General features: G+C 35.8%; 1 long non-coding RNA gene across 4 annotated transcripts in view; it reads left to right on the forward strand.

The window, feature by feature from the left end:
* LOC111560835 overlaps positions 1-22,260 on the forward strand; it is a 334,796-nt gene that overhangs the window by 98,233 nt on the left and 214,303 nt on the right. The gene's annotated exons all lie outside the window — the stretch shown is intronic.

Raw genomic sequence — 22,260 nt, forward strand, 5'->3', positions numbered from 1 at the left:
AGCTAACTATTAACTTTCTCCTTACTTCTCCTTCTGGACCTCAAAGGCACAGTTAAACATAGAATCACACTTTTCAGACAAAATTTACCCAATATCCTGATATTATCAAACATAGAGGCACCCGAAACAAATAGGAAAAACAAAACAAGAAACATCTCTTGGCATATGAAAATATGCTGATGTTTTGAAAGGTAGATCAATATGAAGGGGAAAAAAATATGTCATCATTTAAATAAAACAATTGCAAAATGTTATGGAGGCTATGTTTTATTCGTTTTTTTAAATGTTTGAGAGAAGTCTCTCTCTCTCAAAACTGTAGCTCATGCTCCATTTTGTCCTGGAAAGTTTGTGTTAGAGAAATAACTGAAGACAACATGATTTTTTTTTCCTTTTAGAGATAATGTAGTTTTTTGTTTGTTTTATTCTGGAATGAATGTATGAGTTTCCCCCCTATTATGTAGTTCCAAGGAAACATAGCAAAATACAGATCTTTTCAATCTATGTTGCCTAGGATATGTATATATGGGGGGACAAAGTGCTATTCCCTGGCCTCATGGTTCCATGAGGGTCTTTGGTCCCCTTGAACAAGCATTCTTGCCTCACATATATGAGCAGGAGGAAGGGAAGAGGGAGAGGAAGAGAGAATCCCAAGCAGAAGATCTCGTGAACTCTGAGATCATGACCTAAGCAGAAATCAAGAGTGGGATGCTTTATCGACTGAGCCATGCAGGTGCCCTGGGGAGCTATGTTTTAAACTCACCGTAGCTGTCTTCGGCAGGATTTAGCTGTGGCAGTGCTTTCATTCTGGGATGGGTACCATAGGAGAAAAAGACTTGTCGTGTGATCCCTGCTCACAGTGGCCTCTAGTTATCCTCACCCAATCAAATTAGGTGGTGTTTATGGATTTATGCTGGGATTCCGTGTACTCACTTTTTAGATGCTCCAGAGTGATAATGGGTTGAGCTGGTCCTTCATTCTAGTAATGTCTGCAGTAGCAGACCACTAAGGAATTCTAATGCATGATGTTCCCATGGACAGTATCCAATGCTGATATAGGTTCTCTCTTTTTGTACATGGATAGCCATTTCAATGATAGTTTTGAAAAGAAGGCAGTTAATCATTTTTAAGGTACCATCTTATTGCAAGTCTGTTCACTTAAGTAAGTTACATTGACCTATGACCCTGTTTCCCTTTTTGTAAATTAGGAGTAATCTTAATTACTTCTCAGAGGCCTGAAGATAAACGTACTTCACAGATGTGAAAAAGATTTGGAAGTGTGCCTCAGAAATTAGGATTGAGCTTTTGAGTAGTCATAGGTACACACAAACAAAAAATTAAAAGTTCAGGACTGAAATCTTCATCTGCTTTCTGTGAATAAAATATTCATTTTCTGCATTACGAATAGCCACTGGATATAATAATTTTGTATAGTGATATGCTCAGAAGTAACCAGAACAGGGAGTAGTTACATATTCTTGTACCACACCATGTGGGCGATCACAATAGGAACAAATAAAGTTTCATGTGGTGGTTTCATTTTATTATACATCTGTTCTTTCTTCCCTGTTTGCTTTGAAAAAACTGCTTCTCCAGTAAAACGACCCTATGTTATGTTTACTATATTTCCATAATATTATGATGCAAATATTTCTTTACTGCTAGAGTTTTAGTAAGAAGAGGTAAAATGCAGTGTTTCAAAGTTACTATTTGGATTTCCTTTCTTTTTCCTTTCTGGAAATATGGGTGGGAGATGGTTAGAACTCATAGGACTCAAGACCGTATTTGGGGGACTTACTATGCTTATTTATTTATATTTGTTACCCATGAAAAAATCAAACAACGTTTAATTAAAGAAATTCTTTTCTTTTTTAACACCTGAGAGTTAGTAGCATGTAGATTATTATTGCAGACTTTGGATCATTTGTTTGGGTTTAAATCATACACCACCATTGTTTAACCATTTTAAGCCTCAGTTTCCTAAATAGAATGGAAATTACCTGCCATTACTGAATTGACAATTTTCCATATGTGTACATGTAGTCTAGGGTGCCATTGGGGCAGGATCTGATTTGGATTGCAGAGATATAAATGGCTCCTTTGTTACGGGTAATGTTTTCTTTGTCCTGTGTGGGATACCTGTACATGTCTGAGAGTTACAAGCACACAGGATATCTATAGAAAAAGTTAACAATAAATAATACTCTTCTTCATTTTGCTTTTTGAAAATTACACTGTACCAGAGGTGAAGGCAGTAGGTAAAAAATATCAGCTTGGTGAGTACACTGAAGGTTTTAATCAAGTGTGTTGCAGGCTAGGGATAACAAACAGTCTCATTATAAAGCATGCGATTAACATGGAATTCTCTGTTAAACTGGAACTTGTAATTCTTAATAGATAGATAATGGGCAATGAGAACTCCTAAATTTAAATATTGAAAAAACATTTGTTCCTACATCTAATGTTGATGTGCTATTAGTGAACAATTTTGTCCATGAAAATAATGAAATACTTGATGATAATATGGCCATACATATATGCAGTGACTGATTTCTTCAGAGAAATACATATGTGAAAGAAAATAATGCAAATTGCAATTACTGAGATCTCTTACAAATCTTAATAGAGTAAATCTTAAGGTACTTTATTTAGGTGATGCATTTCAAATGCCACTGCGGTTTTAATTACATCAATACGGAGACTCTTAATTAAACTCACAGGAAAAATAATCATTTGCATTAACCATAATATCTGGTGCTATCAAGTACTTGGCATGCCAATTAATAGAACATGATGCCTGATTATCTAAAGGTGATAATATATCACTTGGTATTGACAGTTATGCTCAATCCTAGTTTAAGACCATATATTGTAGAATCATGGTTCAGAATGCTGTTCAAACATGGCTTCTGTACTTACTATGGTATTTCTACTAAAGTCCACAAAATACTTTTTCTGCAGGCATAGATTATTCTTTAAAAGATAGGGCCTAATGAATGGTATCTATCATGGCCACTGTGGGAAACCAGACCATATGCAATTTGGTTATTCTCTCTGGAGTACCGCCTACTCCACATCATTTTCTCTCACCCTTCTATTCATTTTTTAGCCCTTAGATGTTACGCTTGAACTTCAGAAGGTTTACTTGACTCCTTAGACTAAGTTAGGTTCCCTGTCAAGTACTCACATAGCAACCAGTACCTTCTACTATGAAAATATTGATTACATAATGTTGATACGACTTGTATAATCCTCTTCTTTCAGTTGAACTCCCAAGACTAGACAGTGAACTTTGGATGGCAGAGATCAAGTCTGCTACATTCTTCTGCATCTCTTGTACCTCAGTCTGAGGGGCCAGTCCATATCAGATGTTCAAAAACGATTTTCAAATGAATAAGAAAAAACTGAATATATAGTAAATAGGTGAATAACTGCTTAAGCAGATTGGCAGGTATTACCTGTATAAGTGGAAAGAAAAATTTAATTTAAAGCTAGTTGTAGAAATTTTTTTCAACCAACAGGTTTGTATTCAAAGTCAGTGAGTTAACAAAAACAGTGAACCTAATAAAACTGTATAGGTAATAGTAAAAAAAAAAAAAAAGTATGTATGTTTTGTAACAGTGAAAAAATATATGTCTATTTTAATTTCTCATTCTCTCAATTTAGTGGAACTTAAAAACTGTGAATGGAGCTAGTTTATACACATAAACTTTAATCTCAAGATAAGAAAATTACTGATCTTTAAGTCAGCAAAGTATGAGAATGCAGTTATATGGTCTGCTACATATATGGCCTTCTGATAGATTTAGAAATGATTCCATTAATCGTAATTTTTCCTTTAGCCATTTGAAAAGGGTTTTATACTTTAATTTGAATATTCTAATGGGGCACAAATTTCTATTGTTTCCTAGAAGTTATAAATGAAGTAGAGATCCATGATTTAACTCCAGATAAGGACATTTTCTTTGTTAAGCAAGTGAAAACATTCTTCAAACATGTATTTATAGTAAATGCTAAACATAGCAAGCTGGGTTATTATTATCTTAGAGATAGTGAAGATACCTCATCCCCTATCTTGTAAGAAAGTGTGATATGGCAGAAAGAACTGGGCTCTTAAATCAGGTGAATATGAGCTTAAATCCATCCTCCTGTGTATTGGAAACAGGAAATTTCTTTTATTTTTCTGGATCATATATTCCTTATCTTATAGTGGGGTAAGAATGCCTAAGTCATGGGAGTGTTTTCGGGTTTAATTAGATATTATGTGAAAGTGCCTGAGAGTAGTAATAGGATTTTCCTTTCTTGCTTCTACTCTTTCTTCATTTAATCAGGAAGGATATGGGAGGAACTTTCCCGCTTCTCTGGTTTGCTAATATAAGCAAGATTGTGGCAATCTCTGAAATACGTTAGAACTTTAACAGATTAGTAATAGACTAATAATAGCAGTAAGCAATTTTCATTAAATTCACATAGTATGTTAGGCTTTGTAAGACATGTTTTTTATTTATCTTATTTATTCTTCATAATGATCTAATAAAAACAGTATGTTTTGTAGTAAAGTGTGTTAACTTTAAAGTCAAACCACCACCTTGGTTTACATCTAGATTCTCTTGTTTACTAATTAATTGGCCTGTGGTACCTCCTTCTCCGCCCTGTATTTCTGATTCCCTATCCATAAAATTAAAATAACAGTATCTGCCTTCTAAGATTATTGTGAGGACTAATTCAACAATTATGCAGAATATCATGCAGGTATCAAATACCTACCTATTATCTTACTTAATCCTTCCTCAATGGAATGCTTAGTGCTTACTCAATGAAAAAAAAATTCAGGGCAGATGGTTTAGATGATTTTAAAAAGTTAAAATAGTGTGAATCTAACATATGGTTTAGATTGTGGTCTTCTGATTCCAAACGGTATGATATTTCCATTATAGCTATCTTGTTATCTGGGTATCTCCACATGAATCCTGTGTAATGTCAAAATGATTACTATATACCATATGTTGATTGCCTTTATCCTTGCTTGAGAACCTAATTCTGTACCCTGATGAGGCATCGAAAATCAAGTGTGAGGAAGTAGGCCATGTATGGTCCATTGGCTTTCACCAGTAAGGGCTTAGAAAATATGCGTTGGTTGAATGAAAAAATAAATTGGGAATTTGTTTATCATGAGATTTGTAGGGTAAAATTTCTTTTGCCTTGTACTATATCTTTCTTCACAAGAGAGGCAATTTGAGATATACTTACTTATCTTGTGTTGATTATGTGGATGTTACATGAAAGAGCCTCAGAAGCAATGAACTCAGTTTAGTACACTATAAGAATTCACCATTGGGACAGTATTTTTGTTCTCTCAGGTGGTTATTTTAGGGGAAAAAAGATTTGGTACAGAAGATGAAGTAAAATAATTAGTTTCATTTGAATTTAGACCACTAACTTTTAAGAGAAGCGGTTTTCCAGAAATTTATCACTGTATCTTAAAAACTCCCAAAGAAGAAAAAACACAGATTTGATCTCTCTTGGTAATCCTTTAAATTTGATCCTTGCCTGTCTATGTAGCATTTTATTTCCACATTTAAGTGCTTGTTGGCCCTAATCTAATACAGTATATGTTTAATGTCTCGGGTTTATCCTTTTTTCAAACAATGTTTTGTATTTATTTTTGAGAGAGAAATAGAGTACTAGCAGGGGAGGGACAGAGAGAGAGGGAGACACAGAATCTGAAGGAGGCTCCAGGCTCTGAGGCTCCAGGCGGGGCTCAAACTCGTGAACTGCAAGATCATGACCTGAGCCATAGTTAGCGCTCAACCAACTGAGATATCTGGGCACCTCCTTGGGTTTATCCTTTAAGCAACATTAAGAATTTTTGTTTTACCACAAACAAATGGTGAGTCACTCCTGATGGGCAAAATTACGAAAAAGGCAAAACTCTGGGGAGAAATGAGAGCTGAAGGAGGTTGCAGCTTGGTTACTATGGGACAAATTTGGGAAATGCTCACAAATTCTCAATGGACTGAACCAAACTTACCTCAGTATCACAGAAGATTATGTTTTTGCACCCAGGAAATAGAACTCAAATATACTGCAAGTGTTAAAATCAGAAAGGTATTGCATAACCATGTTGGGATGGATGCTAAGAAAAAGAGGGCTTAGCAAGAAATGGGATAGTGGAAACATAAAAAAAAAAAGACAGGTTTGAGAAATACAGGATTTGAAGCAGGATTTGGACCGAATTTGAGACTATAGAGAGAACTGTGGATAACTCCCTGTGTTTTGCTTGAGAGGGTAGATGGTTGGAAATTTTGCTGAGATGAGGAATCTTGAGGAAAAAGAGCTATCGAGGTCAAGGCAGTGCATTATTTTGGATGTCATATTTAAGATAACTGGAGGACATTTATTAATTTAATATTTGTAACATGCAAAGTGCTGGGCTAAAGTCTGTGAGAATTTTGGGAAGACACAGAATAGTAATCCTTACTTTAAAGAATTTTTACTCTGTTGAGGGAGAAAAGACATGACTCCAACTATCTATAACGTGTACTAGATTATTCTAAGAGCCATTGCAAGAGAGAGCAGGTCAAGTCCAGAGATTTCTATGGTCTACAAAATGATTATAATGTCTCTATGCTTCTAGTTAAGTTCCATTTGATATTTTACTTGAAACCTAACTATCAGTGATTGTGGGAACAAGAACACCACAATGACCACAGGCGCATATTCGTTCAGGCTCCAAGATCTCTGAGAAAACTCAAGATCCTAAGGTTAAAAATCACCTGAAAGGACTTGAGTGAATTGCCCTCGGGAAGTGTGGTCTGTTCTTTAGTATGTAGATAGGGATGTTTTGCTTAAAGGAAGCCAGCTGTATATAGCACAGTGCATCCACTCCCTTCTTTGTCTTTGCTTCTATCGTAAAGATTCTTATCGGAGCATAAGTATCTGTAAGGCTGCTCTCGTAGGCAATATACTTATGATAGCTGAATCAGATGTACATTGTTGACATGCTTTGCTAAGCTTCTGTTGTTAATCATTGCTTATCTGTTTTTCCTGAAAACGTATATAAGAAGATGTACAATAAACCTCGGTATCTCATGGTCCCCTGTGCCTTACTATACTGTTGTCTCTTTTTCTCAGTTCCTTTGTCGCCCCAGGTCTACAGCCCATTGAGGTGGACAAGAGATGAAAATTTTGTCAAAGAAAGCTTTTATACATGTCAATAATTTTAGGTAACAGGAAATAAATATCACTTTATAGTTCATATTTATACAACAGTATATACTTTTTATATATACAAATATATAGAACATATGTATATATGTATATATATTCTGAATGTAGAGAAATATACTCTTTTTTTAAGTTTATTTATTGATTTTTGAGAGAAACAGAAACAGCATGAGTGGGGAAGGGGTAGAGAGAATGGGTGAGACAGTGTTCCAAGCAGGCTCCACACTGTCAGCGCAGAGCCAGACACGGGGCTCAAACTCACAGAACAATGAGATCATGACCTGAGCCAAAACCAAGAGTCAGATGTGTAACCAGCTGAGCCACGCAGGCATTCTATAGAAAAATATACTTTTATTGTAGCTGAACCTCTACTCTGTTTTGTAAACTTCAGCTTTCTCCTTGCATTATTTGTAATTGAATCTTAACCTATTTACTGAATCCACAGGAGTAAATAAGATCTATTTTAGCAATTTAAAGTTGACCGTTGCCATCTAAATTTGCTAATAAAATTTTATCTTTTTTATTAAGCACTTAATACATTATTGTTATGCATTAAAATTTTTCCAAAATATTTCTAAAGACTGATAATATTTATATAAAAAAATCATAAATTTTATATACTGATTTTTACTTTCAGTAGCCCAGTAATTTAAATTATTTTCATTAGGCCAAGTACGTTTAGTAGTACACTAAACTGTATTTCTTGATGTGTCACATTAGAAAGAAAAGTAATTCATATTTTATATCATTAATCCATGTTAATGGATATATAATTTCTGTGGGCTTTTCTTTCTTAGTAAAGTCATACCTTCTATGTAATCCATTTAAAAATATTTGTATAGCTTGGAGTTGAAAGCTGCTTAAATTTGTTTTTGTATTTCAAGCTTTCTATATAAATGCATGTGCTACTAATTTTGAAAGAAGAACAAAGCCCCTGTGAATTATATTGTAGATGTTAATGACATTGCTAAAATAATGACAGATCGCTTTAATGGTGGATATGCACTTAATTGAAGGAATCCTAACAAAATGTGTTATTTCCTATTACTCAAAAGAGTCAAGCAGGAGCCATCACCCACTTAAAGTCATGTCTTAACCCAAATCACAAAGCATGTGTAGTATCAAAACTGATAAAAAATTTCAAGAAGCATGTATTCATGCACTGTACACTCATTCAGACACCGTTAAATAGTGTGTGTTAACCTTTAATTCAGATGTCTGCCATAAGATAACATAATGTAAAACACAAGTCAATGGAGGGTTGTAAAACTGTTTCTTGCTACAGTTTTTATTAGCTTGCTGTTCGATGCTGAAATGCAGTTACACCCTGAAGCAAGGTGTATATGTATCATATCAGTATATTATAATACAAATTTAACCTATTAAATATGTGACAAGTATTTATTGCTAGGATCTATGAAAATATAGACATTATTGTTGATAAATATCACCGTATTGTACTCTATATCATGGGCTTCCCTCTGCAATTTAGAGGACCCAGGGGGGCTCTTGGCTACACCCTCCAACTTATGTTACTGTAAAACCCAGAGTGATTTAGCTACCCAGAGGAATTTCCATTTAAGTTTTATGTTAGCTATTGTATTTTTAAATTTTTTTTAACATTTATTTATTATTGAGAGACAGAGACATACAGCATGAGCATGGGATGGGCAGAGAGAAGGGGAGACACAGAATCTGAAGCAGGCTCCAGGCTCCGAGTTATAAGCACAGAGCCTGATGCAGGGCTTGAACTCACAAACCACGAGATCATGACCTGAGTGGAAGTCGGACGCTTTACCGACTGAGCCACCCGGCACCCCAAGCTATTGTATTTTTAAAGGCTATGCATGTATGTATATACGTATGTATGTGTGTGTATGTAATTATATATACATGTGTATACATGTATACATGGTACACATTATATATACATGTATATATAATTACATATATGCATATATATTACATATACACACATGTATATACGTACATATATACATATACACACATACACACACACACACACACACACATATTTTGCTTAGATAAAGGGAAGGCTTTAGATACTTTTATAGGTAGTAGAAAGCTAAAATAGGTAGAAGGCTATGGATGCTTTTAATTTGTTCTTTTTACTTTCTGTATTTTTTTCTACAATGAACATGTATACTTGAGTAATAAAACAATTTTAAATTAAGTTAGTTATTGTGGAATAGAAAAAAGTGATGATGATGAAACTAGTGCTAATCTCCTGTTTATACTCCCAAAACTATTCCCTTACAATAGGAAAATTAGATTTTACCCTGGTGGAGGAGATTTAACTTAACTTTCATTTGATCAGCCAGAGAAGCCATGTATATTATTTGCTCAACATTGATGGAAATTATTTTTTCATGTTCCTCCAAATACAAAAATTTAGAATGATGACAGGCTCATGAGTAATAGCTATCAAAGATATCCACAGGGATACCTGGGTGGCTCTGTCAGTTAAGCATCCAAGTCTTGATTTTGGCTCAGGACATGATTTCATGGTTTATGGGATTGTGCCCTGTGTCAGGCTCTGTGCTGAGTGTGGAGCCTGCTTAAAAATCTCTACCTCCCTCCCTCCCTCCCTCTCTCTCTCTCTCTCTCTCTCTCTCTCTCTCTCTCTCTCTCTCTCTCTCTTTCTCCTTTTCCCTCTGCCCTCTCTTGTGTTCTCTCTCTCTCTCAACATAAATAAACAAACATAAAAAAAAGGATATCCACACTGTTCCATCAACACTGTGGATATATCAGACCAGTGCTCAAACTTTAGATAGTCAGAAAATGGAGTTCATGTATTTACTGTTAGTCTCATATCTTTGCTAGCTAAGGTTGATAGCCTTAGGAATTTTTTTTTTAAGTTTACCTGGATTGGGAATAAAGGAGAACATTTAGGAGACTTTGAAATACAACCTTTACACTAAATGATCTACTCATATAAAACTACAAATCAATTGTTTTTGTTTTTTAGTGTGTGTGTGTGTGTGTGTGTGTGTGTGTGTGTGTGTGTGTGCTGGTAAGAATGTGGTTGACATAGCTTTTAATCCATTTAGGTAAGAGGCAAAGATCTTGGGTGAATTTCTTTCTATGTCTTTTCTGTCTTTCCATTCATATTTACACACTCACATGAAAATACTCAAATACACATCTACCAATATACACACACAGACACAGACATTCACATTTAAATTTTCAAGTCCTCATGAATGAAATCTATTCACATAAATTCTCTGAAATGACTAATGTGTTCTTGGCTCACAAGGAATAAAGTATGTGGCTCATTGGTACTTTTACATTTCTTAGCAGTTTTCCGGAAGTCATTTTTGTGTCTTAGTCTTTAGCGTGCCTTTCTTCGTAGGTGAGTCCAGGTAAATTTCTTCAAGGATGATAAGAAATTCAACGCAGTACAACTTTGCTTTGCTGGTTGACAGTTTTAACTTTCTGTATTAAAAAGAAATAGAGATTTCCTCTTCTTTATCATGGGCTCACACCTAAAAAATGTGTAATTATGTGCCACTTTTACTTAATTCATTTCATTATATACAGGTTTCAAGTAAGAGGCCATTATGGTAATTCTCAAGCTAATTTTCCTCTTTTTCAAAGTTTACAACTTCTTTATATTTACATATGAAGTCCTAATATCATATTTGGAACCCATAAATGACTGGGACTGACTCTAGAATAAGTCATATAGCCAACCAAACTCAAGGATTGACATTTAAATTTATTATTAACCCTCTGAAGGGTTTCCAGTCTCTTATAATTAGTTCCTTGAGATTGTTTACATTATTTATGCTGGTAAACACAGTCATTTCTTCCAATTAAATTGTGTCCTAACACTTTGACTGCTTTATTAGGATAGTGGTCAAGTTACTGTCTCTTTAATTAAGACCCACTACAATTTGGACTGGTTTAGTTATTGCTAAAGGTGAGTGGTTTGTTAATGGAATTGGAATGAAGTTTCTTCTCCTTTAAAAAAAATATTTCCCTGCCCTGACATTGCATTCTAACTAACTCCTACTTACTCTACTAACTTCTGCCTAAATGTTTGCAAAGTTTGAGCTGGTTCAAATGCCTTACTTGCTGAAATCATTTTATTCCAGTCACATTCTTTTTTGACTCTTAAACCAGTAGACAGTATCTACTCCTGAACCATTATGTGAATAACCTGTTGGAAGGTTAGAAAAAGGTGGATTTTGTATTAGTTTTTTCCTGTTATGTAACAAATATCCGCAAACTTAGCAGGTTCAGAAAACATGCATTTATTATCTCACTGTTTCTGTGTGTCAGAAGTCTCACGGGCTACAATCAAGGGATCAAACAAGCTCAGACCCTTTCTAAAGTGCAGGAGTCTCTTTTAGGTGCACATTATTTTTGGCAGAATTCTGTTCTTTGTAGCTTTAGGATTAAGCTCTTTCTCTTGCTGGCTAGGGGCCACTCTCAGGTCCAAAAGGTCATTCCCAGTTCTTTGCATGTGACCCTGCCACAGGTCTCTCGCGACATGAAAGTTACTTTTCAGGCCAGCAGGGGAATCTCTCTAATCTAGAGAAGGCCTAATCTTGCTTTTAAGAGGCTTCACTTGGAGAGGAGTTAAGGTGGCAGAGAAGTAGGGAGACCCTAAGCTTTCCTTGTCCTTCAAACACAGCTGTATTGAAGTCAGGTCACTTGGAACACCCAGGAAATTGATCTGTGGAGTGGCAGAAGGAGCTCCACAGTTGCAAGGGGACAGCGTAGCAGGTGTGAGGATTACTTCAACAAACAAGTCAAAGCGCACCTAGTTCCAGGTGCAAATACTCCCCACTTCAAGCAAGAAGAAACTCTGAAGAGGACTGTCCAGTCAGAAAGAGCAGCCAGACCACAGAGCAGAGTGCACACAGCATACCCCAGAAACACTTCCTGGAGTTCCAGGCCTTGAACAGAGCATGACCCCTTTTTAATATAGCAATACTCTCAGGTGCAGGAAACATAACAAGCTTTTATTTTTTATTTTTTTTTAAATTGTTAATGTTTTATTTGTGAGAGAGAGAGAGAGACAGAGAAGGGAAGACGCAGAATCCAAAGAAGGCTCCAGGCTCTCTGAGCTGTCAGCACAGAGCCTGACGTGGGGTTCAAACCCACAAATTGCAACCTGAGCCAAAGTCGGACGCTTAACCAACTGAGCCACACAGGCGCCACATAACAAGCTTTTAAAACACATAAAAGACATAAATGTAGTCCAAATGACAAGATGGATGAATTTTCCCCAAAAGAAAGTTCAGGAAGAAATCACAGCCAGAGACCTGCTAAAAACAGATACAGCAATATATCTGAACAAGAATTTAGAACATAAGTTATAAGGCTACTATGTGGGCTTGAAAAAAAGTATAGAAGACACCAGAGAAACCCTTGCTTTAGAAATCAAAGACCTAAAAATTGCTATAACTGAGATGCAAAACCAACTTGATACAGTCACAGAATTGAAGAAGCAAAGGAAGGGATTTGGTGATATAGAAGATAAAATTATGGCAAATAATGTAGCTACAAAGAAGAGAGAAAGAAAACTATTAGATCACCAGGGAAGACTTAGAGAACTTAGTGATTCCATAAAACAAAACAATACCCATATCATAGGGATCCCAGAAGAAGAAGAGTGGGGGGAAAGGGGCAGAAGGTTTATTTGAACAAATTATAGCTGAGAACTTCCCTAATATGGGGAAGGTAACAGGCATTTAAGTCCAAGAGGCACAGAGAACTCCCTTCAAAGTCAACAAAAACAGGTCAACACCATAACACATCATAGTGAAAGTTGCAAAATACAGAGCTGTAAAGAGAGAATTCAAAAGCAGCTAAGGACAAAAGGTCCTTAATTTACAAGGGTAGGAACTTACATAAAAACTTACTTAGAATTTACATAAGGTTAGCAGCGGATCTGTCTACCAAAACTTGGCAGTCCAGAAGAGAGTGGCAGGCAATATTCAATGTGCTGAATTGGAAAAATATGCAGCCAAGAATTCTTTATCCAACAAGGCTGTCATTCAGAATAAAAGGAGAGATAAAGAGTTTCCCAGACAAATAAAAAGTAAAGGAGTTTGTGACCATTAAAGCAGCCCTGCAAGAAATTTTAAGGGGGACTCTTTGAGTGGAGGAAAAAAATGAAGACGAAAGCAACAAACACTACAGAGGATCAGAGAACATCACAAGAAACACCAAATCTATGGGTGACATAATCACTAAATCCATATCTTTCAGTAATCACTCTGAATGTAAATGGACTAAATGCTCCAATCAAAAGACATAGGGTATCAGAATGGATAAAATACCAAGATCCATCTATATGCTGCCTACAAGAGACTCCTTTTAGAACTAAACACACCTGCAGATTGAAATTGAGGGGATGGAGAACCATCTATCATGCTAATGGAGGTCAAAATTAAGCCAGAGTAGCCATACTTATATCAGCCAAACTAGATTTTAAAACAAAGAATGTAATAAGAGATGAAGAAGGATATTATAATTAAAGGGTCTATTCATGAAGAAGATCTGAAAATTGCAAATATTTACAACCCCAACGTGGAGCACTTAAGTATATAAATAACAAACATAAAGAAACTTCTTGATGATAATACCATAATAGTAGGGGACTTTAATATCCCACTTACAACAAAGGACAGATCATCTGAGAATATCAACAAGGAAACAATCGCTTTGAATGACACACTGGACCAGATGGATTTAATGTATATTCAGAACATTTCATCCTAAAGCAGCAGAATACACATTCTTCTCAAGTGCACATGGAACATTCTTCAGCATAGAGTACATACTGGGTCACAAATCTGCCCTCAACATGTACAAAAAGATTGAGATCATACCATGCATATGTTTAGATCATAATGCTGTGAAACTTGAAATCAACCATAAGAAAAATTTTGGAAATCTCTACATGGATGTTAAAGAACATCCTATTATAGAATGAATGTGTTAAGCATGAAATTAAAGAAGAAATAAAAAAAATACATGGAAGCAAATGAAAATAAAAACATGACAGTCCAAACCCTTTGAGATGCAGCAAAGGCAGTTCTAAAGGAAAGAACATTGTAATTCAGGCTTATCTCAAGAAGTCAGAAAGATCCCAAATACACAGTATAACCTTACGCCTAAAGGAGCTAGAAAAGGAGAAATGAGTAAAGGGGAAAGCCAACAGAAGAAAGGAAATAATAAAGATTAGAGCAGAAATAAATTATATAGAAAAAAAAACAAAGAAAAAACAGTAGAATTGACCAATAAAACTAAAAGCTGGTTCTTTCAAATAAATAAAATTGAGCCAGACTTACCAAAAAGAAAAGAGAAAGGATCCAAATAGATAAAATCACAAATGAAAGAGGAGAGATTACAACCAACACCACAGAAATACAAACTATAAGAGAATACTTTGAAAAATTATATGCCAACAAACTGGACAATTTGGTTGAAACGGACAAATTCCTAGAAAGTCACATACTACCAAAACTGAAACAAGAATAAATAGAAAATTTGAAAAGACCCATAGTCAGCAAAGAAATTAGGCAAGTTATTAAAAATCTCCCAACACACAAGCGTCCTGGACCACATGGCTTCCCAGAGGAGTTCTATAACATATGTCCACCCTCTCCACTGTTCAACATAGTACTGGAAGTCCTAGCCTCAGAAATCAGACAACAAAAAGAAATAAGAAGCATACAAACTGGCCAAGGAGAAATCAAACTATTGCTCTTCACAGATGACTGATACTTTACATGGGAAACCTGAAAGACTTCACCAAAAAAACTGTTAGAACTGATACATGAATTCAGCAAAGTCACAGAATATAAAATCTGCACAGAAATTGGTTGCATTTCTATACACCAATTATGAAGCAGCAGAAAGAGAAATCAAGGAATCAATCCCATTTATAATTGCCCCCCAAACTACAAGATACCTAGGAATAAACCTAACCATATAGGTAAAAGATCTATGTGTTGAAAACTGTAGAAAAATTATGAAAGAAATTGAAGAAGATATAAGAAATGGAAAAACATTCCATGCTCATGAATTGGAAGAACAAATATGATTAAAATGTCTATACTACCCAAAGCAATCTACACGTTGAATGCAGTCCCTATCAAAATAACATCAGCATTCTTCACAGAGCTACAACAAACAATTCTAAAATTTGAATGGAAAAAGGAAAGACCCCGAATAGCCAAAATAATTTTGAAAAAGAAAACCAAAACTGGATGCATCACAATTCCAAACTTCAGACTGTATTGCCAAGCTTTACTCATCAAGACATTATTGTACTGGCACAAAAACAGACACATAGGATCAATGAAACAGAATAGAGCACAGGAATGGCCAACTCTTCTTCGACAAAGCAGGGATGAATATGCATGGAAAGAAAGACGGTTTTTTCAGCAAATGATGCTGGGAAGACTGGATAGCAACCTGCAGAAGCATGAAACTGGACCATTTTATTACACCATATACAAAAATAAATTCAAAAGGGATGAAAGACCTAAATGTGAGACAGGAAATCATCAAAATCCTAGAGGAAACCAGGCAGCAACCTCTTTGACTTCAGCCATATAAGTTTCTTACTAGATAGGTCTCTGGAGGCAAGGGAAACAAAAGCAAAAATGAACTATTGGGACCTCATCAAGATAAAAAGCTTCTGCACAGGAAAGGAAACAATCAACAAAACTAAAAGGCAACCTACAGAATGGGAGAAGATATTTGCAAATGACATTGGATAAAGGGTTAGTATCCAAAATCTATAAAGAACTTATCAAACTCAACACCCCAAACCAAATGATCCAGTAAAGAAATGGACAGAAGACATGAATAGATATTCTTCCAAAGAAGATATCCAGATGGCTAATAGACACATGAAAAGATGCTCAACATCACTCATCAGAGAAATACGAATCAAAACCACAATGAGATACTATCTCACACCTGTCAGAATGGCTAACATTAACAACTCAGGCAACAACAGATGTTGGCAAGGATGTGGAGAAAGGGGAACACTTTTACACTACTGGTAGGAATGCAAGCTGGTGCTGTCACTCTGGAAAACAGTATGGAAGTTCCTCAACAAATTACAACAACATGAATGGAACTAGAGTGTATTATGCTAAGCAAAATAAGTCAGTTAGAGAAAGACCAATATCATATGATTTCACTCATGTGGAATTTAAGAAACAACAGATGAGAATAGGGGAAGGGAAGGAAAATAAGATAAAACACAGAGAAGGAGACAAACCTTCAGAGATTCTTGAATACAGAGAACAAACTGAGGGTTGCTGGAGGGGGGAGGTGGGTGTGATGGGCATCAAGGAGAACACTTGTTGGGATGAGCACTGGGTGTTATATGCAAGGTATGAATCATTGGGTTCTACTCTTTGAAACCGATACACTACTGTATGTTAACTAACTTGAATTTAAATAAATAATTTTTTTTAAAAGCTTCACCTGATTAAGCTAGGCCCACCCAGATAATCTCCATTTTGGTTAATTTAGTCAACTAATCTGGGCCTTTTACTACCACCAATAAGGTTCCTTCAACCTTGTCATATAAGGAAACTGAATCATGGGTATAGCATAGGGGTGGAAATCCTGGGGCCATCTAAATATTTTAATCCTATAATCTATATTTCAGGTAGTTTAGGAAAAGAGCATATTGAGAGGAGAAGGTTAAAACCAGTAGAACTAGTAGGCATTTTTTCTGTCATACAGAAATTATATAGCACTGTTCAATATGCTTTTGTTTCTTTGTTCGTGACATATAGGAAGGGCTGATTTCAAGTCTCCTTTTTCAGTGTGAAGTGTACTTGAAATGCTGCTGTTTTTCTGCCATCATTGCATCTCAGAGTTTGCCTTTGTTGATAATAATCTACATTTATAATTAAAAATAATAGTTACAACATATTGAACATCTGTGTATTAGGCATGTTAATGCTTTTTAATACTAGAGGTGTTTTTTAACTCTACAGATGTATCATTAATACTATTTTATGGATGAGGAAACCAAAGATCAAAACGTGTGTTATTTTTTCAGCATCACCATGATTGTAGAAATAGAGGATTAATCTTATATGCCAACTTGACTTCGCCAAGGGTTGCCCTGCTAGCTGGTAAAACATTATTTGTGGGCATGAGGGTGTTTCTGGAAAAGATTAGCATTTGATTAAATAGACCAAATAAAGAAGGTCCACCCTCCCCAGTGTGGCTTAGCATCATCCAATCCATTGGGGCCTGAATAAAACAAAAAGCACAAGAAAGGGCAAATTTTCTCTCTTGTTGAGTTGGGACATCTTTTGCTGACCTTGGACATTGGATCTTTTGGTTCTCAGGCCTTCAGACTCTGAAACTTACACCTTCACCATCCACCCTCTTGGTTCTCAGACCTTTTGACTCAGACTGAATTAAACCACTGGTTTTCCTAGTTGCTAGCCTGCAAATGGCAGACTATGGGAGTGTTCAGCCTCAATAATCACACGAGCCAATTCTTAAAATAAGTCTCCTCCTACATATGTATCTATATGTCCTGTTGGTTCTGTTTCTCTGGAGAACCCTGACTAATACAGAGGACTTATGTGAATTGTGTCTAATTCTAAAGTTTGTGGTGGTTTCCTTTCATTTACTATGTTGGAAAACCACATGGAGTAGGGAAAGTTGGCATAACCCATATGAAAATCTACTGAGCCCCAAATGACTAATGTATAGTCAAATCTCACTGGCAGCAATTTGTCCTAGAGCCTTGGGATTTGGTATTAAAAGGATTTAAATCCATAACTAGAAATAAAACCTGATGCTAAAGATATGTGTGTTTCATTGCACCATTGATGTGGTAATAGATTATAGTACTTCCAGAGATGTGGTGAAAGATTGATGGAAAAGGGTTAAAATACCTGTATGCTTTATTGAAGTTTAATGTAATTTTCTCCATTTTTCCATGTGAACATAAAAAGCTCTAAATACTTCTAGAATATTCCCTAGGGTCAATCACTTTGTTAATGCACAGTGAAGTTTGAGAATGTCTTCTTTTTAAAGAAAGCTAATATTACTAGTACTGGTGAGTTACAGCACCACCCTCACCCTCCTCTCTTTTATCTATATATTTATAAGAGGTGTAGTTAGGTGTATTAGACATTGCTCACGTTAGGGAAAAAAGCTTTCTTGTGAGAATCACCTTTTGTAGAAATCAGCTCTCCCAGAAGGTTTGCATATACTCCTGGGTAAGAATTACTGAATGTATTCTGTGCAGTATTGCACAGAGGATTCACAGGCAGCATACCCATGGGTGCATGAAGATAGTTGTTACTAGAAGTAGAAAGTGAATACTTTCTAGGTCTTCTGTGTGGTTTGCGGTTGCCAGGTATAACTGTTGACTTGGGTCAATAGTCCCTAACGCTCTATGACTAGCAAAGGATCTTCAGCTTTTCAATGTGAATTTAAAGGGCTGACACTTCATAAGCAGTTGATGGAAAATATTGATGTACAAAACTTGGTTAAGCACCTTGATTCATTGTCAAACTCTAGTGAAAATGTATGGCAGATACCCCCTTTTTATGATTCCCTTCCTTGTGCGTTCCTTCCTTAATTACAACTTCCCTAAGTCATCCTGGTACTTTTAGAGATATTGCATAAGTCTCTTTTATTTTAGAGACAAGGCATTGCATAAGACAGATAAACAGAAATTCGGTAAAAAGCTAATTCATCAAGACTCAGTGGGACGTGAACTCCAGGATGGATGTGCCATTTATTATTTACACAAGATGGATTCTTTGACGTAACTATATCCTACCAAGAAAATGTTGCCTCTGGCTTGTAAAATCAGCTCATCAAAGTACAACTATTGTTAAGATTCCCTAAAGCAAGCTAATAAATATAACACTTTATTGGGAACACTAACAATTCCAGAAATAGAAGTAGTGACTAATTTTTAGAAGAATGTACTTTCAGTGACATTGTGACCCTAAAAGATGATGCTACTATTCAGCTGACTTCATAGCATGATCCAGAGAAATATATGTCAGCCATAGAGCATTCTGTGTATTTGCCCCATTTACTCCTAACAACTCCATGATAAAGATGCTTTTTTTCTCACATTGGCAAGGATAAAAATCAACCTGCTGCACAAATCCAGAAGTGTCTCCAGGGCAAGCACAATGGACTATTAACCTTGTATTTCGGTATCTTACACTGGGCTGGTACATAGCATGTGCTCAGTAAATGCTGGATGATTTGTGTTCTTACACCTGGAAGGGCAAAGCTAGAATTCACCCCCAGTTCTGTCTAAACTCAAGGGTAAATCAAGTATTCCACGTGGATATATACAAAAATGTATATTTGCATATAAAAGTACATAAAAATATGTATTTTATACTCACACACACAGACACAGGTTTCAGCCCAGACCTTTCTTCTGTACCCTACATTAGTTTATTCAATTGTTTATTTAACATATCTACTTAGAAATCATAGAAGTATCTCAAACTCAAAAAAGAAAACACAACACACACACACACACACACACACACACACACACACACACACCCTAAAGTAAGCACTAATAGGACAGGAATACAGCTCTCTTGCTCATGACTGTTTCCTCAGAGTTTAATATGCTTCCTGACATAAAATAGATTTTTAAGAGATTTGATTAATGTATGAGTGACTATACATGAGTTCTTTGAAAGTTCATAATCTTCCCCATGACTTGGACTTCCTGTCCTAGTCTTCTTTTCCTCCTGAATTTCTTACAAAATGAGTGGCACTACCTTCTCCCCAGTTGTTGGAATCTAAAGTGTAGGAGTTAGTCACTTTATCCCATCTCATTTACCCTGGTGACCTTCATGAAACGAGGTATAACTGATATCCCACAGTTCCCCATCCTTGAGAGCTTGACTTTCCACCTCTTTTCTATTCTAGCTCTTATTGCTGCCATTCATGTCTGTGCCTTTTTTTTTCCCTTTCAGGATGATTGGACTAGCCTCCTAAATGTTATCTGTGCCTCCAGTTTTGAAATACTTGAATGCAGCTTCCATTTTATGCTGTTAGCTTTCTAAAATACAAATATAAATATGTTATTTATTTATCAGTTTAGAACCATTCATCAGTTTAACCTTATCTAGACAATTATGGCTAATACCTTGAAAGCCAAAAACAAAGACAATAGCAACAAAACACCCCACAATGGGTCCTATGATTATTCACATTTATTTTGGATTCTCTTCCTTCTTCCTTACAGCTTTTTCTAGAACCTTTTATTATCAATTTTTCTCTTTCCTGTAGATTTAACTTCTCCTTGACTGGAATCATCAACACTTAAATATTAAAAATAGTTTCTATATTAAAAACAGAACCTAAATCCTCCTTGACCTACCATGACTGTTCTGCACACTTAATTTTAATTCCCTTCTGGAAGCAATGGTCTGCCACCTGCTCATTCTCACTCTGCCAATCCTGACTTTCTCCATTACTCCACTGAAATTTCTCTCACCCATGTTGCCACCGAATTCCCTATTGCTAATTCCATGTTCAGAACTCATCTTCCTTGACTTAGCAATACCAGCTAGCTCTCCACCACTTTTTTTTTTCCTTAAAAAGTCCCCTTCCTTTTGCTTCCATGACATAACACCCTCATAATTTTCCTTCCATCTTCCTGGTTGTTTTTATTTTCCATTGCAACCTTTTTCTCCCATACCTGGACATTAAATGATAGAGTTTCTCAGAACATAGTCCTAAACTCTCTATTTACTTGCAGCTCCACTGGACATCTTGAAAGTAACTTCAAATATTTATTGAGCACTTACTATGTATTAGGCACAGTGCCAAGAAAAAAAAAAGCAGCCCCTGACATCTAGGAACTAGTCTGACACTTATAGCTAGGCCATTTTATTCTTTTGTATATAAATTATCTGACTAACATCAGACAAAGTCATTCTGAGACTGTGAGACAGAACAAGACCTTTTCATAACTTTATCTAAAGCACAGACGAAAACAAGATCACTGTCCAAAATAGCAAACACTTGTCTCTGCTGGCTAATATGAATGGCTGCTGCTTCTTTAACAATAATAGCCTTAAGCTTTGCTCTAGTTGCCCTTCTCAAAGAACACAATTTACTGATATGCCCTATCATAGAATTGCCCCCATGTTCCAACAGCATCTAGTCTAGAGCAAACCCCTGTTTTCTTGGATTTTCCCCAATCACTCACCCAAAGCCAAAATCTTATAATAGGTCTTCTCTAATGCATCTTACAGAGACTCCCATGTTACCAATTGATATTTTTCTATTTTTGTGTAATGAGTAGCAAACCCAGCTTTTTCAACTACAAGTATGTTCTGAATGGAACATACTTTTCCAGTCTTTGACTGGAAAGAATTGACAATGGTAAGTACTTTAAGTGGATCATTTTGTTAAACTCTTGTCACAACTCTACAAATTGTAATTGTAATTACAAATTGTAATTACTATTATCATTACCTTTCTTAATGTACATGTAAGCAGACTGAGGCTTAAAGTTGTTTTAAGAACAATTTACCCAGGATCACGTGATTAGGTTGTAGTAGAAAATTTGAACTCAGAAAATTTAACTCTAGAGCTAGAGCTGCTAAGATATACACTGCATTTCCCCAAGAAATAATATTCAAATTATTGGATAGATTGAGTATATGAATTAACTGACCCTATTACCACTTCCAACTTACATTCCCTAACTCTAAAATATAGAATTACTAGCTCCTTTATGTCTCAATGCTGCCATTTTTATTTACTTCTCTTTGTAGATTGCCCTAGAATGCTACCCCCTGACCTGTGTGTGGAAACATTTCCTCATCTTTTAAGCTTCAGCTAAATCCTGAATTCTGCTATAAAGCCAGGAAGAACTGATAACTTTCTCCATCCTTATAATCTGCACATTCTTCAGTTGTAGTTCAGAATACATTGATATCTGTCTCCTCATCTGGGCTGTGAACTACATAAATACAGGAATAATGTTTATTAATCTTTGTGTCC

Source organism: Felis catus, chromosome B3, assembly GCF_018350175.1.
Source record: "Felis catus isolate Fca126 chromosome B3, F.catus_Fca126_mat1.0, whole genome shotgun sequence".
NCBI lineage: Eukaryota > Metazoa > Chordata > Mammalia > Carnivora > Felidae > Felis > Felis catus.